Raw genomic sequence first — 12,789 nt, forward strand, 5'->3', positions numbered from 1 at the left:
TTTTGAATCTACTTTAAATCTTCTAGTGGCCTAAATCTAAATCAAATGGTATGCTTGTATAATAATCCAATAACCTATTGTATTCTTGAGTGCTGAGGCTTGAAATCCAAGATGGCTGTGAATTCCAGGAATGCAACCCATGTCTCTCAAATTTTCTCCTCATAAAGGCTTAATTGGTTTAGAAATTCTTTTGTCTGTGTAAAACGGTGCTTTCACTCAAGTCGACGCTTTAGACATTTTTGGACAAAGAAGCTAATTGCGCCAATAAGATAATGTTTTCTTGAAATCCAAGATAACCTAGTGTATTCTTGAGTACTGAGGCTTGAAATCCAAGACGGCTGTGAATTCCAAGAATGCAACCCATGTCTCTCATATATCTTTTCAAATGTACTACTCTAAAAGGCTTAATCAGGCTTTAAAATAAATGTATTAAACAGAGTATAGTGAACATCAAGAGACAAACTTCAACTAGTTTTCCATGATATTTCAGGTTTTATGCTTCAGAAACCTCTTGTGCACATATGGGGCTATCAATCAACAAAGGCAATGGATGAAACATCCATGCTTGCAGAAAAAACAAAACTATCCATGTAGCATCAATGCAAAAGATTCTGGGGTATCCCTGTAACTCAGCCTTTCTAGGCTGAGTAACAGCTTCCTTCTCTTTTCAAATAGGTTTCCTATTGACAAGATCCTAAACAATCCAGCCAATTTGTTGAATGCAAGGGAGTAAATGCGATGTTAAAGTCATTTAAACATGGGCAGAACATGTTTGCTACTGCTACAGTGCTTGGTTTAAGCCTTATCTGTAATCAAACCATGCACCTTTCTTGCCAGGAGAATGCCAAAGTTTCTATTAGCAGGGCTGTCATGTTTGGATGACGCTTCATGCGCTACAAACAAATGGCTTTTAACTGCTATTTTCCATTATGAATCCATAATTTAATTTGACCATACCGGGAGTCAAACCCAGGTGAAAACCAGAAATCCTGACTGCTAGACCATACAGGAAACTTGTTTTTCAGTCAAAAACAATTGAGAGTGGCCAAGAAGGCGGTCCACACGGAAGGGACCGGCTCAAAAGGTTGCCCCAGCAAGACACCGGAGTGAGGCTGCGAGTAGCTTTAAATTTTAAAGTGATAGGGTAGTGCTTTCACTCAAGTCGAATTGTTAGCAATCGTGTGATGAATAAGCTAAAACTCAACATGACAGGAGATCAACGAGCCAGCTAGGAGTCGAACCTAGAATCTTCTGATTCGTAGTCAGACACGTTATCCATTGCGCCACTGGCCCGGAAAACTAATGCCCATGTAAGATATTTTCTGTATCAAATTACTTTTCTGTTTTTCGGTCAAAAACAATTGAGAGTGGCCAAGAAGGCGGTCCACACGGAAGGGACCGGCTCAAAAGGTTGCCATGACCCGGAGTCGAACCGGGGTTGCTGCAGCCACAATGCAGAGTACTAACCTCTATACGATCACGGCAATATTCGCTTAGCACACAGGTTCCCAGTGCAATGTTTCCTCACACAAAATGGCAAATTTGTAATGCTAGGAACCCAAGAGTGCCATTCTCTGAAATTCGCAACAATAATTTTTGCCTGCCACCTTTTTGAATCTACTTTAAATCTTCTAGTGGCCTAAATCTAAATCAAATGGTATGCTTGTATAATAATCCAATAACCTATTGTATTCTTGAGTGCTGAGGCTTGAAATCCAAGATGGCTGTGAATTCCAGGAATGCAACCCATGTCTCTCAAATTTTCTCCTCATAAAGGCTTAATTGGTTTAGAAATTCTTTTGTCTGTGTAAAACGGTGCTTTCACTCAAGTCGACGCTTTAGACATTTTTGGACAAAGAAGCTAATTGCGCCAATAAGATAATGTTTTCTTGAAATCCAAGATAACCTAGTGTATTCTTGAGTACTGAGGCTTGAAATCCAAGACGGCTGTGAATTCCAAGAATGCAACCCATGTCTCTCATATATCTTTTCAAATGTACTACTCTAAAAGGCTTAATCAGGCTTTAAAATAAATGTATTAAACAGAGTATAGTGAACATCAAGAGACAAACTTCAACTAGTTTTCCATGATATTTCAGGTTTTATGCTTCAGAAACCTCTTGTGCACATATGGGGCTATCAATCAACAAAGGCAATGGATGAAACATCCATGCTTGCAGAAAAAACAAAACTATCCATGTAGCATCAATGCAAAAGATTCTGGGGTATCCCTGTAACTCAGCCTTTCTAGGCTGAGTAACAGCTTCCTTCTCTTTTCAAATAGGTTTCCTATTGACAAGATCCTAAACAATCCAGCCAATTTGTTGAATGCAAGGGAGTAAATGCGATGTTAAAGTCATTTAAACATGGGCAGAACATGTTTGCTACTGCTACAGTGCTTGGTTTAAGCCTTATCTGTAATCAAACCATGCACCTTTCTTGCCAGGAGAATGCCAAAGTTTCTATTAGCAGGGCTGTCATGTTTGGATGACGCTTCATGCGCTACAAACAAATGGCTTTTAACTGCTATTTTCCATTATGAATCCATAATTTAATTTGACCATACCGGGAGTCAAACCCAGGTGAAAACCAGAAATCCTGACTGCTAGACCATACAGGAAACTTGTTTTTCAGTCAAAAACAATTGAGAGTGGCCAAGAAGGCGGTCCACACGGAAGGGACCGGCTCAAAAGGTTGCCCCAGCAAGACACCGGAGTGAGGCTGCGAGTAGCTTTAAATTTCAAAGTGATAGGGTGGTGCTTTCACTCAAGTCGAATTGTTAGCAATCGTGTGATGAATAAGCTAAAACTCAACATGACAGGAGATCAACGAGCCAGCTAGGAGTCGAACCTAGAATCTTCTGATTCGTAGTCAGACACGTTATCCATTGCGCCACTGGCCCGGAAAACTAATGCCCATGTAAGATATTTTCTGTATCAAATTACTTTTCTGTTTTTCGGTCAAAAACAATTGAGAGTGGAAAAGAAGGCGGTCCACACGGAAGGGACCGGCTCAAAAGGTTGCCGTGACCCGGAGTTGCTGCAGCCACAATGCAGAGTACTAACCTCTATACGATCACGGCAATATTCGCTTAGCACACAGGTTCCCAGTGCAATGTTTCCTCACACAAAATGGCAAATTTGTAATGCTAGGAACCCAAGAGTGCCATTCTCTGAAATTCGCAACAATAATTTTTGCCTGCCACCTTTTTGAATCTACTTTAAATCTTCTAGTGGCCTAAATCTAAATCAAATGGTATGCTTGTATAATAATCCAATAACCTATTGTATTCTTGAGTGCTGAGGCTTGAAATCCAAGATGGCTGTGAATTCCAGGAATGCAACCCATGTCTCTCAAATTTTCTCCTCATAAAGGCTTAATTGGTTTAGAAATTCTTTTGTCTGTGTAAAACGGTGCTTTCACTCAAGTCGACGCTTTAGACATTTTTGGACAAAGAAGCTAATTGCGCCAATAAGATAATGTTTTCTTGAAATCCAAGATAACCTAGTGTATTCTTGAGTACTGAGGCTTGAAATCCAAGACGGCTGTGAATTCCAAGAATGCAACCCATGTCTCTCATATATCTTTTCAAATGTACTACTCTAAAAGGCTTAATCAGGCTTTAAAATAAATGTATTAAACAGAGTATAGTGAACATCAAGAGACAAACTTCAACTAGTTTTCCATGATATTTCAGGTTTTATGCTTCAGAAACCTCTTGTGCACATATGGGGCTATCAATCAACAAAGGCAATGGATGAAACATCCATGCTTGCAGAAAAAACAAAACTATCCATGTAGCATCAATGCAAAAGATTCTGGGGTATCCCTGTAACTCAGCCTTTCTAGGCTGAGTAACAGCTTCCTTCTCTTTTCAAATAGGTTTCCTATTGACAAGATCCTAAACAATCCAGCCAATTTGTTGAATGCAAGGGAGTAAATGCGATGTTAAAGTCATTTAAACATGGGCAGAACATGTTTGCTACTGCTACAGTGCTTGGTTTAAGCCTTATCTGTAATCAAACCATGCACCTTTCTTGCCAGGAGAATGCCAAAGTTTCTATTAGCAGGGCTGTCATGTTTGGATGACGCTTCATGCACTACAAACAAATGGCTTTTAACTGCTATTTTCCATTATGAATCCATAATTTAATTTGACCATACCGGGAGTCAAACCCAGGTGAAAACCAGAAATCCTGACTGCTAGACCATACAGGAAACTTGTTTTTCAGTCAAAAACAATTGAGAGTGGCCAAGAAGGCGGTCCACACGGAAGGGACCGGCTCAAAAGGTTGCCATGACCCGGAGTCGAACCGGGGTTGCTGCAGCCACAATGCAGAGTACTAACCTCTATACGATCACGGCAATATTCGCTTAGCACACAGGTTCCCAGTGCAATGTTTCCTCACACAAAATGGCAAATTTGTAATGCTAGGAACCCAAGAGTGCCATTCTCTGAAATTCGCAACAATAATTTTTGCCTGCCACCTTTTTGAATCTACTTTAAATCTTCTAGTGGCCTAAATCTAAATCAAATGGTATGCTTGTATAATAATCCAATAACCTATTGTATTCTTGAGTGCTGAGGCTTGAAATCCAAGATGGCTGTGAATTCCAGGAATGCAACCCATGTCTCTCAAATTTTCTCCTCATAAAGGCTTAATTGGTTTAGAAATTCTTTTGTCTGTGTAAAACGGTGCTTTCACTCAAGTCGACGCTTTAGACATTTTTGGACAAAGAAGCTAATTGCGCCAATAAGAAAATGTTTTCTTGAAATCCAAGATAACCTAGTGTATTCTTGAGTACTGAGGCTTGAAATCCAAGACGGCTGTGAATTCCAAGAATGCAACCCATGTCTCTCATATATCTTTTCAAATGTACTACTCTAAAAGGCTTAATCAGGCTTTAAAATAAATGTATTAAACAGAGTATAGTGAACATCAAGAGACAAACTTCAACTAGTTTTCCATGATATTTCAGGTTTTATGCTTCAGAAACCTCTTGTGCACATATGGGGCTATCAATCAACAAAGGCAATGGATGAAACATCCATGCTTGCAGAAAAAACAAAACTATCCATGTAGCATCAATGCAAAAGATTCTGGGGTATCCCTGTAACTCAGCCTTTCTAGGCTGAGTAACAGCTTCCTTCTCTTTTCAAATAGGTTTCCTATTGACAAGATCCTAAACAATCCAGCCAATTTGTTGAATGCAAGGGAGTAAATGCGATGTTAAAGTCATTTAAACATGGGCAGAACATGTTTGCTACTGCTACAGTGCTTGGTTTAAGCCTTATCTGTAATCAAACCATGCACCTTTCTTGCCAGGAGAATGCCAAAGTTTCTATTAGCAGGGCTGTCATGTTTGGATGACGCTTCATGCGCTACAAACAAATGGCTTTTAACTGCTATTTTCCATTATGAATCCATAAGTTAATTTGACCATACCGGGAGTCAAACCCAGGTGAAAACCAGAAATCCTGACTGCTAGACCATACAGGAAACTTGTTTTTCAGTCAAAAACAATTGAGAGTGGCCAAGAAGGCGGTCCACACGGAAGGGACCGGCTCAAAAGGTTGCCATGACCCGGAGTCGAACCGGGGTTGCTGCAGCCACAATGCAGAGTACTAACCTCTATACGATCACGGCAATATTCGCTTAGCACACAGGTTCCCAGTGCAATGTTTCCTCCCACAAAATGGCAAATTTGTAATGCTAGGAACCCAAGAGTGCCATTCTCTGAAATTCGCAACAATAATTTTTGCCTGCCACCTTTTTGAATCTACTTTAAATCTTCTAGTGGCCTAAATCTAAATCAAATGGTATGCTTGTATAATAATCCAATAACCTATTGTATTCTTGAGTGCTGAGGCTTGAAATCCAAGATGGCTGTGAATTCCAGGAATGCAACCCATGTCTCTCAAATTTTCTCCTCATAAAGGCTTAATTGGTTTAGAAATTCTTTTGTCTGTGTAAAACGGTGCTTTCACTCAAGTCGACGCTTTAGACATTTTTGGACAAAGAAGCTAATTGCGCCAATAAGATAATGTTTTCTTGAAATCCAAGATAACCTAGTGTATTCTTGAGTACTGAGGCTTGAAATCCAAGACGGCTGTGAATTCCAAGAATGCAACCCATGTCTCTCATATATCTTTTCAAATGTACTACTCTAAAAGGCTTAATCAGGCTTTAAAATAAATGTATTAAACAGAGTATAGTGAACATCAAGAGACAAACTTCAACTAGTTTTCCATGATATTTCAGGTTTTATGCTTCAGAAACCTCTTGTGCACATATGGGGCTATCAATCAAAAAAGGCAATGGATGAAACATCCATTCTTGCAGAAAAAACAAAACTATCCATGTAGCATCAATGCAAAAGATTCTGGGGTATCCCTGTAACTCAGCCTTTCTAGGCTGAGTAACAGCTTCCTTCTCTTTTCAAATAGGTTTCCTATTGACAAGATCCTAAACAATCCAGCCAATTTGTTGAATGCAAGGGAGTAAATGCGATGTTAAAGTCATTTAAACATGGGCAGAACATGTTTGCTACTGCTACAGTGCTTGGTTTAAGCCTTATCTGTAATCAAACCATGCACCTTTCTTGCCAGGAGAATGCCAAAGTTTCTATTAGCAGGGCTGTCATGTTTGGATGACGCTTCATGCGCTACAAACAAATGGCTTTTAACTGCTATTTTCCATTATGAATCCATAATTTAATTTGACCATACCGGGAGTCAAACCCAGGTGAAAACCAGAAATCCTGACTGCTAGACCATACAGGAAACTTGTTTTTCAGTCAAAAACAATTGAGAGTGGCCAAGAAGGCGGTCCACACGGAAGGGACCGGCTCAAAAGGTTGCCCCAGCAAGACACCGGAGTGAGGCTGCGAGTAGCTTTAAATTTTAAAGTGATAGGGTGGTGCTTTCACTCAAGTCGAATTGTTAGCAATTTTGTGATGAATAAGCTAAATCTCAACATGACAGGAGATCAACGAGCCAGCTAGGAGTCGAACCTAGAATCTTCTGATTCGTAGTCAGACACGTTATCCATTGCGCCACTGGCCCGGAAAACTAATGCCCATGTAAGATATTTTCTGTATCAAATTACTTTTCTGTTTTTCGGTCAAAAACAATTGAGAGTGGACAAGAAGGCGGTCCACAGGGAAGGGACCGGCTCAAAAGGTTGCCGTGACCCGGAGTTGCTGCAGCCACAATGCAGAGTACTAACCTCTATACGATCACGGCAATATTCGCTTAGCACACAGGTTCCCAGTGCAATGTTTCCTCCCACAAAATGGCAAATTTGTAATGCTAGGAACCCAAGAGTGCCATTCTCTGAAAGTCGCAACAATAATTTTTGCCTGCCACCTTTTTGAATCTACTTTAAATCTTCTAGTGGCCTAAATCTAAATCAAATGGTATGCTTGTATAATAATCCAATAACCTATTGTATTCTTGAGTGCTGAGGCTTGAAATCCAAGATGGCTGTGAATTCCAGGAATGCAACCCATGTCTCTCAAATTTTCTCCTCATAAAGGCTTAATTGGTTTAGAAATTCTTTTGTGTGTGTAAAACGGTGCTTTCACTCAAGTCGACGCTTTAGACATTTTTGGACAAAGAAGCTAATTGCGCCAATAAGATAATGTTTTCTTGAAATCCAAGATAACCTAGTGTATTCTTGAGTACTGAGGCTTGAAATCCAAGACGGCTGTGAATTCCAAGAATGCAACCCATGTCTCTCATATATCTTTTCAAATGTACTACTCTAAAAGGCTTAATCAGGCTTTAAAATAAATGTATTAAACAGAGTATAGTGAACATCAAGAGACAAACTTCAACTAGTTTTCCATGATATTTCAGGTTTTATGCTTCAGAAACCTCTTGTGCACATATGGGGCTATCAATCAACAAAGGCAATGGATGAAACATCCATGCTTGCAGAAAAAACAAAACTATCCATGTAGCATCAATGCAAAAGATTCTGGGGTATCCCTGTAACTCAGCCTTTCTAGGCTGAGTAACAGCTTCCTTCTCTTTTCAAATAGGTTTCCTATTGACAAGATCCTAAACAATCCAGCCAATTTGTTAAATGCAAGGGACAAAATGCGATGTTAAAGTCATTTAAACATGGGCAGAACATGTTTGCTACTGCTACAGTGCTTGGTTTAAGCCTTATCTGTAATCAAACCATGCACCTTTCTTGCCAGGAGAATGCCAAAGTTTCTATTAGCAGGGCTGTCATGTTTGGATGACGCTTTATGCACTACAAACAAATGGCTTTTAACTGCTATTTTCCATTATGAATCCATAATTTAATTTGACCATACCGGAAGTCAAACCCAGGTGAAAACCAGAAATCCTGACTGCTAGACCATACAGGAAACTTGTTTTTCAGTCAAAAACAATTGAGAGTGGCCAAGAAGGCGGTCCACACGGAAGGGACCGGCTCAAAAGGTTGCCCCAGCAAGACACCGGAGTGAGGCTGCGAGTAGCTTTAAATTTCAAAGTGATAGGGTGGTGCTTTCACTCAAGTCGAATTGTTAGCAATCGTGTGATGAATAAGCTAAATCTCAACATGACAGGAGATCAACGAGCCAGCTAGGAGTCGAACCTAGAATCTTCTGATTCGTAGTCAGACACGTTATCCATTGCGCCACTGGCCCGGAAAACTAATGCCCATGTAAGATATTTTCTGTATCAAATTACTTTTCTGTTTTTCGGTCAAAAACAATTGAGAGTGGCCAAGAAGGCGGTCCACACGGAAGGGACCGGCTAAAAGGTTGCCGTGACCCAGAGTTGCTGCAGCCACAATGCAGAGTACTAACCTCTATACGATCACGGCAATATTCGCTTAGCACACAGGTTCCCAGTGCAATGTTTCCTCCCACAAAATGGCAAATTTGTAATGCTAGGAACCCAAGAGTGCCATTCTCTGAAATTCGCAACAATAATTTTTGCCTGCCACCTTTTTGAATCTACTTTAAATCTTCTAGTGGCCTAAATCTAAATCAAATGGTATGCTTGTATAATAATCCAATAACCTATTGTATTCTTGAGTGCTGAGGCTTGAAATCCAAGATGGCTGTGAATTCCAGGAATGCAACCCATGTCTCTCAAATTTTCTCCTCATAAAGGCTTAATTGGTTTAGAAATTCTTTTGTCTGTGTAAAACGGTGCTTTCACTCAAGTCGACGCTTTAGACATTTTTGGACAAAGAAGCTAATTGCGCCAATAAGATAATGTTTTCTTGAAATCCAAGATAACCTAGTGTATTCTTGAGTACTGAGGCTTGAAATCCAAGACGGCTGTGAATTCCAAGAATGCAACCCATGTCTCTCATATATCTTTTCAAATGTACTACTCTAAAAGGCTTAATCAGGCTTTAAAATAAATGTATTAAACAGAGTATAGTGAACATCAAGAGACAAACTTCAACTAGTTTTCCATGATATTTCAGGTTTTATGCTTCAGAAACCTCTTGTGCACATATGGGGCTATCAATCAAAAAAGGCAATGGATGAAACATCCATTCTTGCAGAAAAAACAAAACTATCCATGTAGCATCAATGCAAAAGATTCTGGGGTATCCCTGTAACTCAGCCTTTCTAGGCTGAGTAACAGCTTCCTTCTCTTTTCAAATAGGTTTCCTATTGACAAGATCCTAAACAATCCAGCCAATTTGTTGAATGCAAGGGAGTAAATGCGATGTTAAAGTCATTTAAACATGGGCAGAACATGTTTGCTACTGCTACAGTGCTTGGTTTAAGCCTTATCTGTAATCAAACCATGCACCTTTCTTGCCAGGAGAATGCCAAAGTTTCTATTAGCAGGGCTGTCATGTTTGGATGACGCTTCATGCGCTACAAACAAATGGCTTTTAACTGCTATTTTCCATTATGAATCCATAATTTAATTTGACCATACCGGGAGTCAAACCCAGGTGAAAACCAGAAATCCTGACTGCTAGACCATACAGGAAACTTGTTTTTCAGTCAAAAACAATTGAGAGTGGCCAAGAAGGCGGTCCACACGGAAGGGACCGGCTCAAAAGGTTGCCCCAGCAAGACACCGGAGTGAGGCTGCGAGTAGCTTTAAATTTTAAAGTGATAGGGTGGTGCTTTCACTCAAGTCGAATTGTTAGCAATTTTGTGATGAATAAGCTAAATCTCAACATGACAGGAGATCAACGAGCCAGCTAGGAGTCGAACCTAGAATCTTCTGATTCGTAGTCAGACACGTTATCCATTGCGCCACTGGCCCGGAAAACTAATGCCCATGTAAGATATTTTCTGTATCAAATTACTTTTCTGTTTTTCGGTCAAAAACAATTGAGAGTGGACAAGAAGGCGGTCCACAGGGAAGGGACCGGCTCAAAAGGTTGCCGTGACCCGGAGTTGCTGCAGCCACAATGCAGAGTACTAACCTCTATACGATCACGGCAATATTCGCTTAGCACACAGGTTCCCAGTGCAATGTTTCCTCCCACAAAATGGCAAATTTGTAATGCTAGGAACCCAAGAGTGCCATTCTCTGAAAGTCGCAACAATAATTTTTGCCTGCCACCTTTTTGAATCTACTTTAAATCTTCTAGTGGCCTAAATCTAAATCAAATGGTATGCTTGTATAATAATCCAATAACCTATTGTATTCTTGAGTGCTGAGGCTTGAAATCCAAGATGGCTGTGAATTCCAGGAATGCAACCCATGTCTCTCAAATTTTCTCCTCATAAAGGCTTAATTGGTTTAGAAATTCTTTTGTGTGTGTAAAACGGTGCTTTCACTCAAGTCGACGCTTTAGACATTTTTGGACAAAGAAGCTAATTGCGCCAATAAGATAATGTTTTCTTGAAATCCAAGATAACCTAGTGTATTCTTGAGTACTGAGGCTTGAAATCCAAGACGGCTGTGAATTCCAAGAATGCAACCCATGTCTCTCATATATCTTTTCAAATGTACTACTCTAAAAGGCTTAATCAGGCTTTAAAATAAATGTATTAAACAGAGTATAGTGAACATCAAGAGACAAACTTCAACTAGTTTTCCATGATATTTCAGGTTTTATGCTTCAGAAACCTCTTGTGCACATATGGGGCTATCAATCAACAAAGGCAATGGATGAAACATCCATGCTTGCAGAAAAAACAAAACTATCCATGTAGCATCAATGCAAAAGATTCTGGGGTATCCCTGTAACTCAGCCTTTCTAGGCTGAGTAACAGCTTCCTTCTCTTTTCAAATAGGTTTCCTATTGACAAGATCCTAAACAATCCAGCCAATTTGTTAAATGCAAGGGACAAAATGCGATGTTAAAGTCATTTAAACATGGGCAGAACATGTTTGCTACTGCTACAGTGCTTGGTTTAAGCCTTATCTGTAATCAAACCATGCACCTTTCTTGCCAGGAGAATGCCAAAGTTTCTATTAGCAGGGCTGTCATGTTTGGATGACGCTTTATGCACTACAAACAAATGGCTTTTAACTGCTATTTTCCATTATGAATCCATAATTTAATTTGACCATACCGGAAGTCAAACCCAGGTGAAAACCAGAAATCCTGACTGCTAGACCATACAGGAAACTTGTTTTTCAGTCAAAAACAATTGAGAGTGGCCAAGAAGGCGGTCCACACGGAAGGGACCGGCTCAAAAGGTTGCCCCAGCAAGACACCGGAGTGAGGCTGCGAGTAGCTTTAAATTTCAAAGTGATAGGGTGGTGCTTTCACTCAAGTCGAATTGTTAGCAATCGTGTGATGAATAAGCTAAATCTCAACATGACAGGAGATCAACGAGCCAGCTAGGAGTCGAACCTAGAATCTTCTGATTCGTAGTCAGACACGTTATCCATTGCGCCACTGGCCCGGAAAACTAATGCCCATGTAAGATATTTTCTGTATCAAATTACTTTTCTGTTTTTCGGTCAAAAACAATTGAGAGTGGCCAAGAAGGCGGTCCACACGGAAGGGACCGGCTAAAAGGTTGCCGTGACCCAGAGTTGCTGCAGCCACAATGCAGAGTACTAACCTCTATACGATCACGGCAATATTCGCTTAGCACACAGGTTCCCAGTGCAATGTTTCCTCCCACAAAATGGCAAATTTGTAATGCTAGGAACCCAAGAGTGCCATTCTCTGAAATTCGCAACAATAATTTTTGCCTGCCACCTTTTTGAATCTACTTTAAATCTTCTAGTGGCCTAAATCTAAATCAAATGGTATGCTTGTATAATAATCCAATAACCTATTGTATTCTTGAGTGCTGAGGCTTGAAATCCAAGATGGCTGTGAATTCCAGGAATGCAACCCATGTCTCTCAAATTTTCTCCTCATAAAGGCTTAATTGGTTTAGAAATTCTTTTGTCTGTGTAAAACGGTGCTTTCACTCAAGTCGACGCTTTAGACATTTTTGGACAAAGAAGCTAATTGCGCCAATAAGATAATGTTTTCTTGAAATCCAAGATAACCTAGTGTATTCTTGAGTACTGAGGCTTGAAATCCAAGACGGCTGTGAATTCCAAGAATGCAACCCATGTCTCTCATATATCTTTTCAAATGTACTACTCTAAAAGGCTTAATCAGGCTTTAAAATAAATGTATTAAACAGAGTATAGTGAACATCAAGAGACAAACTTCAACTAGTTTTCCATGATATTTCAGGTTTTATGCTTCAGAAACCTCTTGTGCACATATGGGGCTATCAATCAAAAAAGGCAATGGATGAAACATCCATTCTTGCAGAAAAAACAAAACTATCCATGTAGCATCAATGCAAAAGATTCTGGGGTATCCCTGT

At 39.9% G+C, this 12,789-nt stretch overlaps 6 non-coding genes across 6 annotated transcripts; all 6 read right to left on the reverse strand.

The window, feature by feature from the left end:
* Window positions 1-1,220: 1,220 nt before the first annotated feature.
* trnar-acg (transfer RNA arginine (anticodon ACG)) lies at window positions 1,221-1,293 on the reverse strand. Its single transcript has one exon. It is a non-coding gene; the product is annotated as a tRNA-Arg (tRNA).
* A 1,536-nt stretch (window positions 1,294-2,829) lies between these two features.
* Window positions 2,830-2,902, reverse strand: trnar-acg (transfer RNA arginine (anticodon ACG)). The gene has a single exon. It is a non-coding gene; the product is annotated as a tRNA-Arg (tRNA).
* Window positions 2,903-6,993: 4,091 nt separating this feature from the next.
* On the reverse strand, window positions 6,994-7,066 carry trnar-acg (transfer RNA arginine (anticodon ACG)). The gene has a single exon. It is a non-coding gene; the product is annotated as a tRNA-Arg (tRNA).
* Window positions 7,067-8,591: 1,525 nt separating this feature from the next.
* Window positions 8,592-8,664, reverse strand: trnar-acg (transfer RNA arginine (anticodon ACG)). The gene has a single exon. It is a non-coding gene; the product is annotated as a tRNA-Arg (tRNA).
* A 1,524-nt stretch (window positions 8,665-10,188) lies between these two features.
* trnar-acg (transfer RNA arginine (anticodon ACG)) lies at window positions 10,189-10,261 on the reverse strand. The gene has a single exon. It is a non-coding gene; the product is annotated as a tRNA-Arg (tRNA).
* A 1,525-nt stretch (window positions 10,262-11,786) lies between these two features.
* Window positions 11,787-11,859, reverse strand: trnar-acg (transfer RNA arginine (anticodon ACG)). Its single transcript has one exon. It is a non-coding gene; the product is annotated as a tRNA-Arg (tRNA).
* Window positions 11,860-12,789: the final 930 nt, after the last annotated feature.

This window comes from Electrophorus electricus, chromosome 7 (genome assembly GCF_041902795.1).
Source record: "Electrophorus electricus isolate QZ-2024a chromosome 7, ASM4190279v1, whole genome shotgun sequence".
Taxonomy (NCBI): domain Eukaryota; kingdom Metazoa; phylum Chordata; class Actinopteri; order Gymnotiformes; family Gymnotidae; genus Electrophorus; species Electrophorus electricus.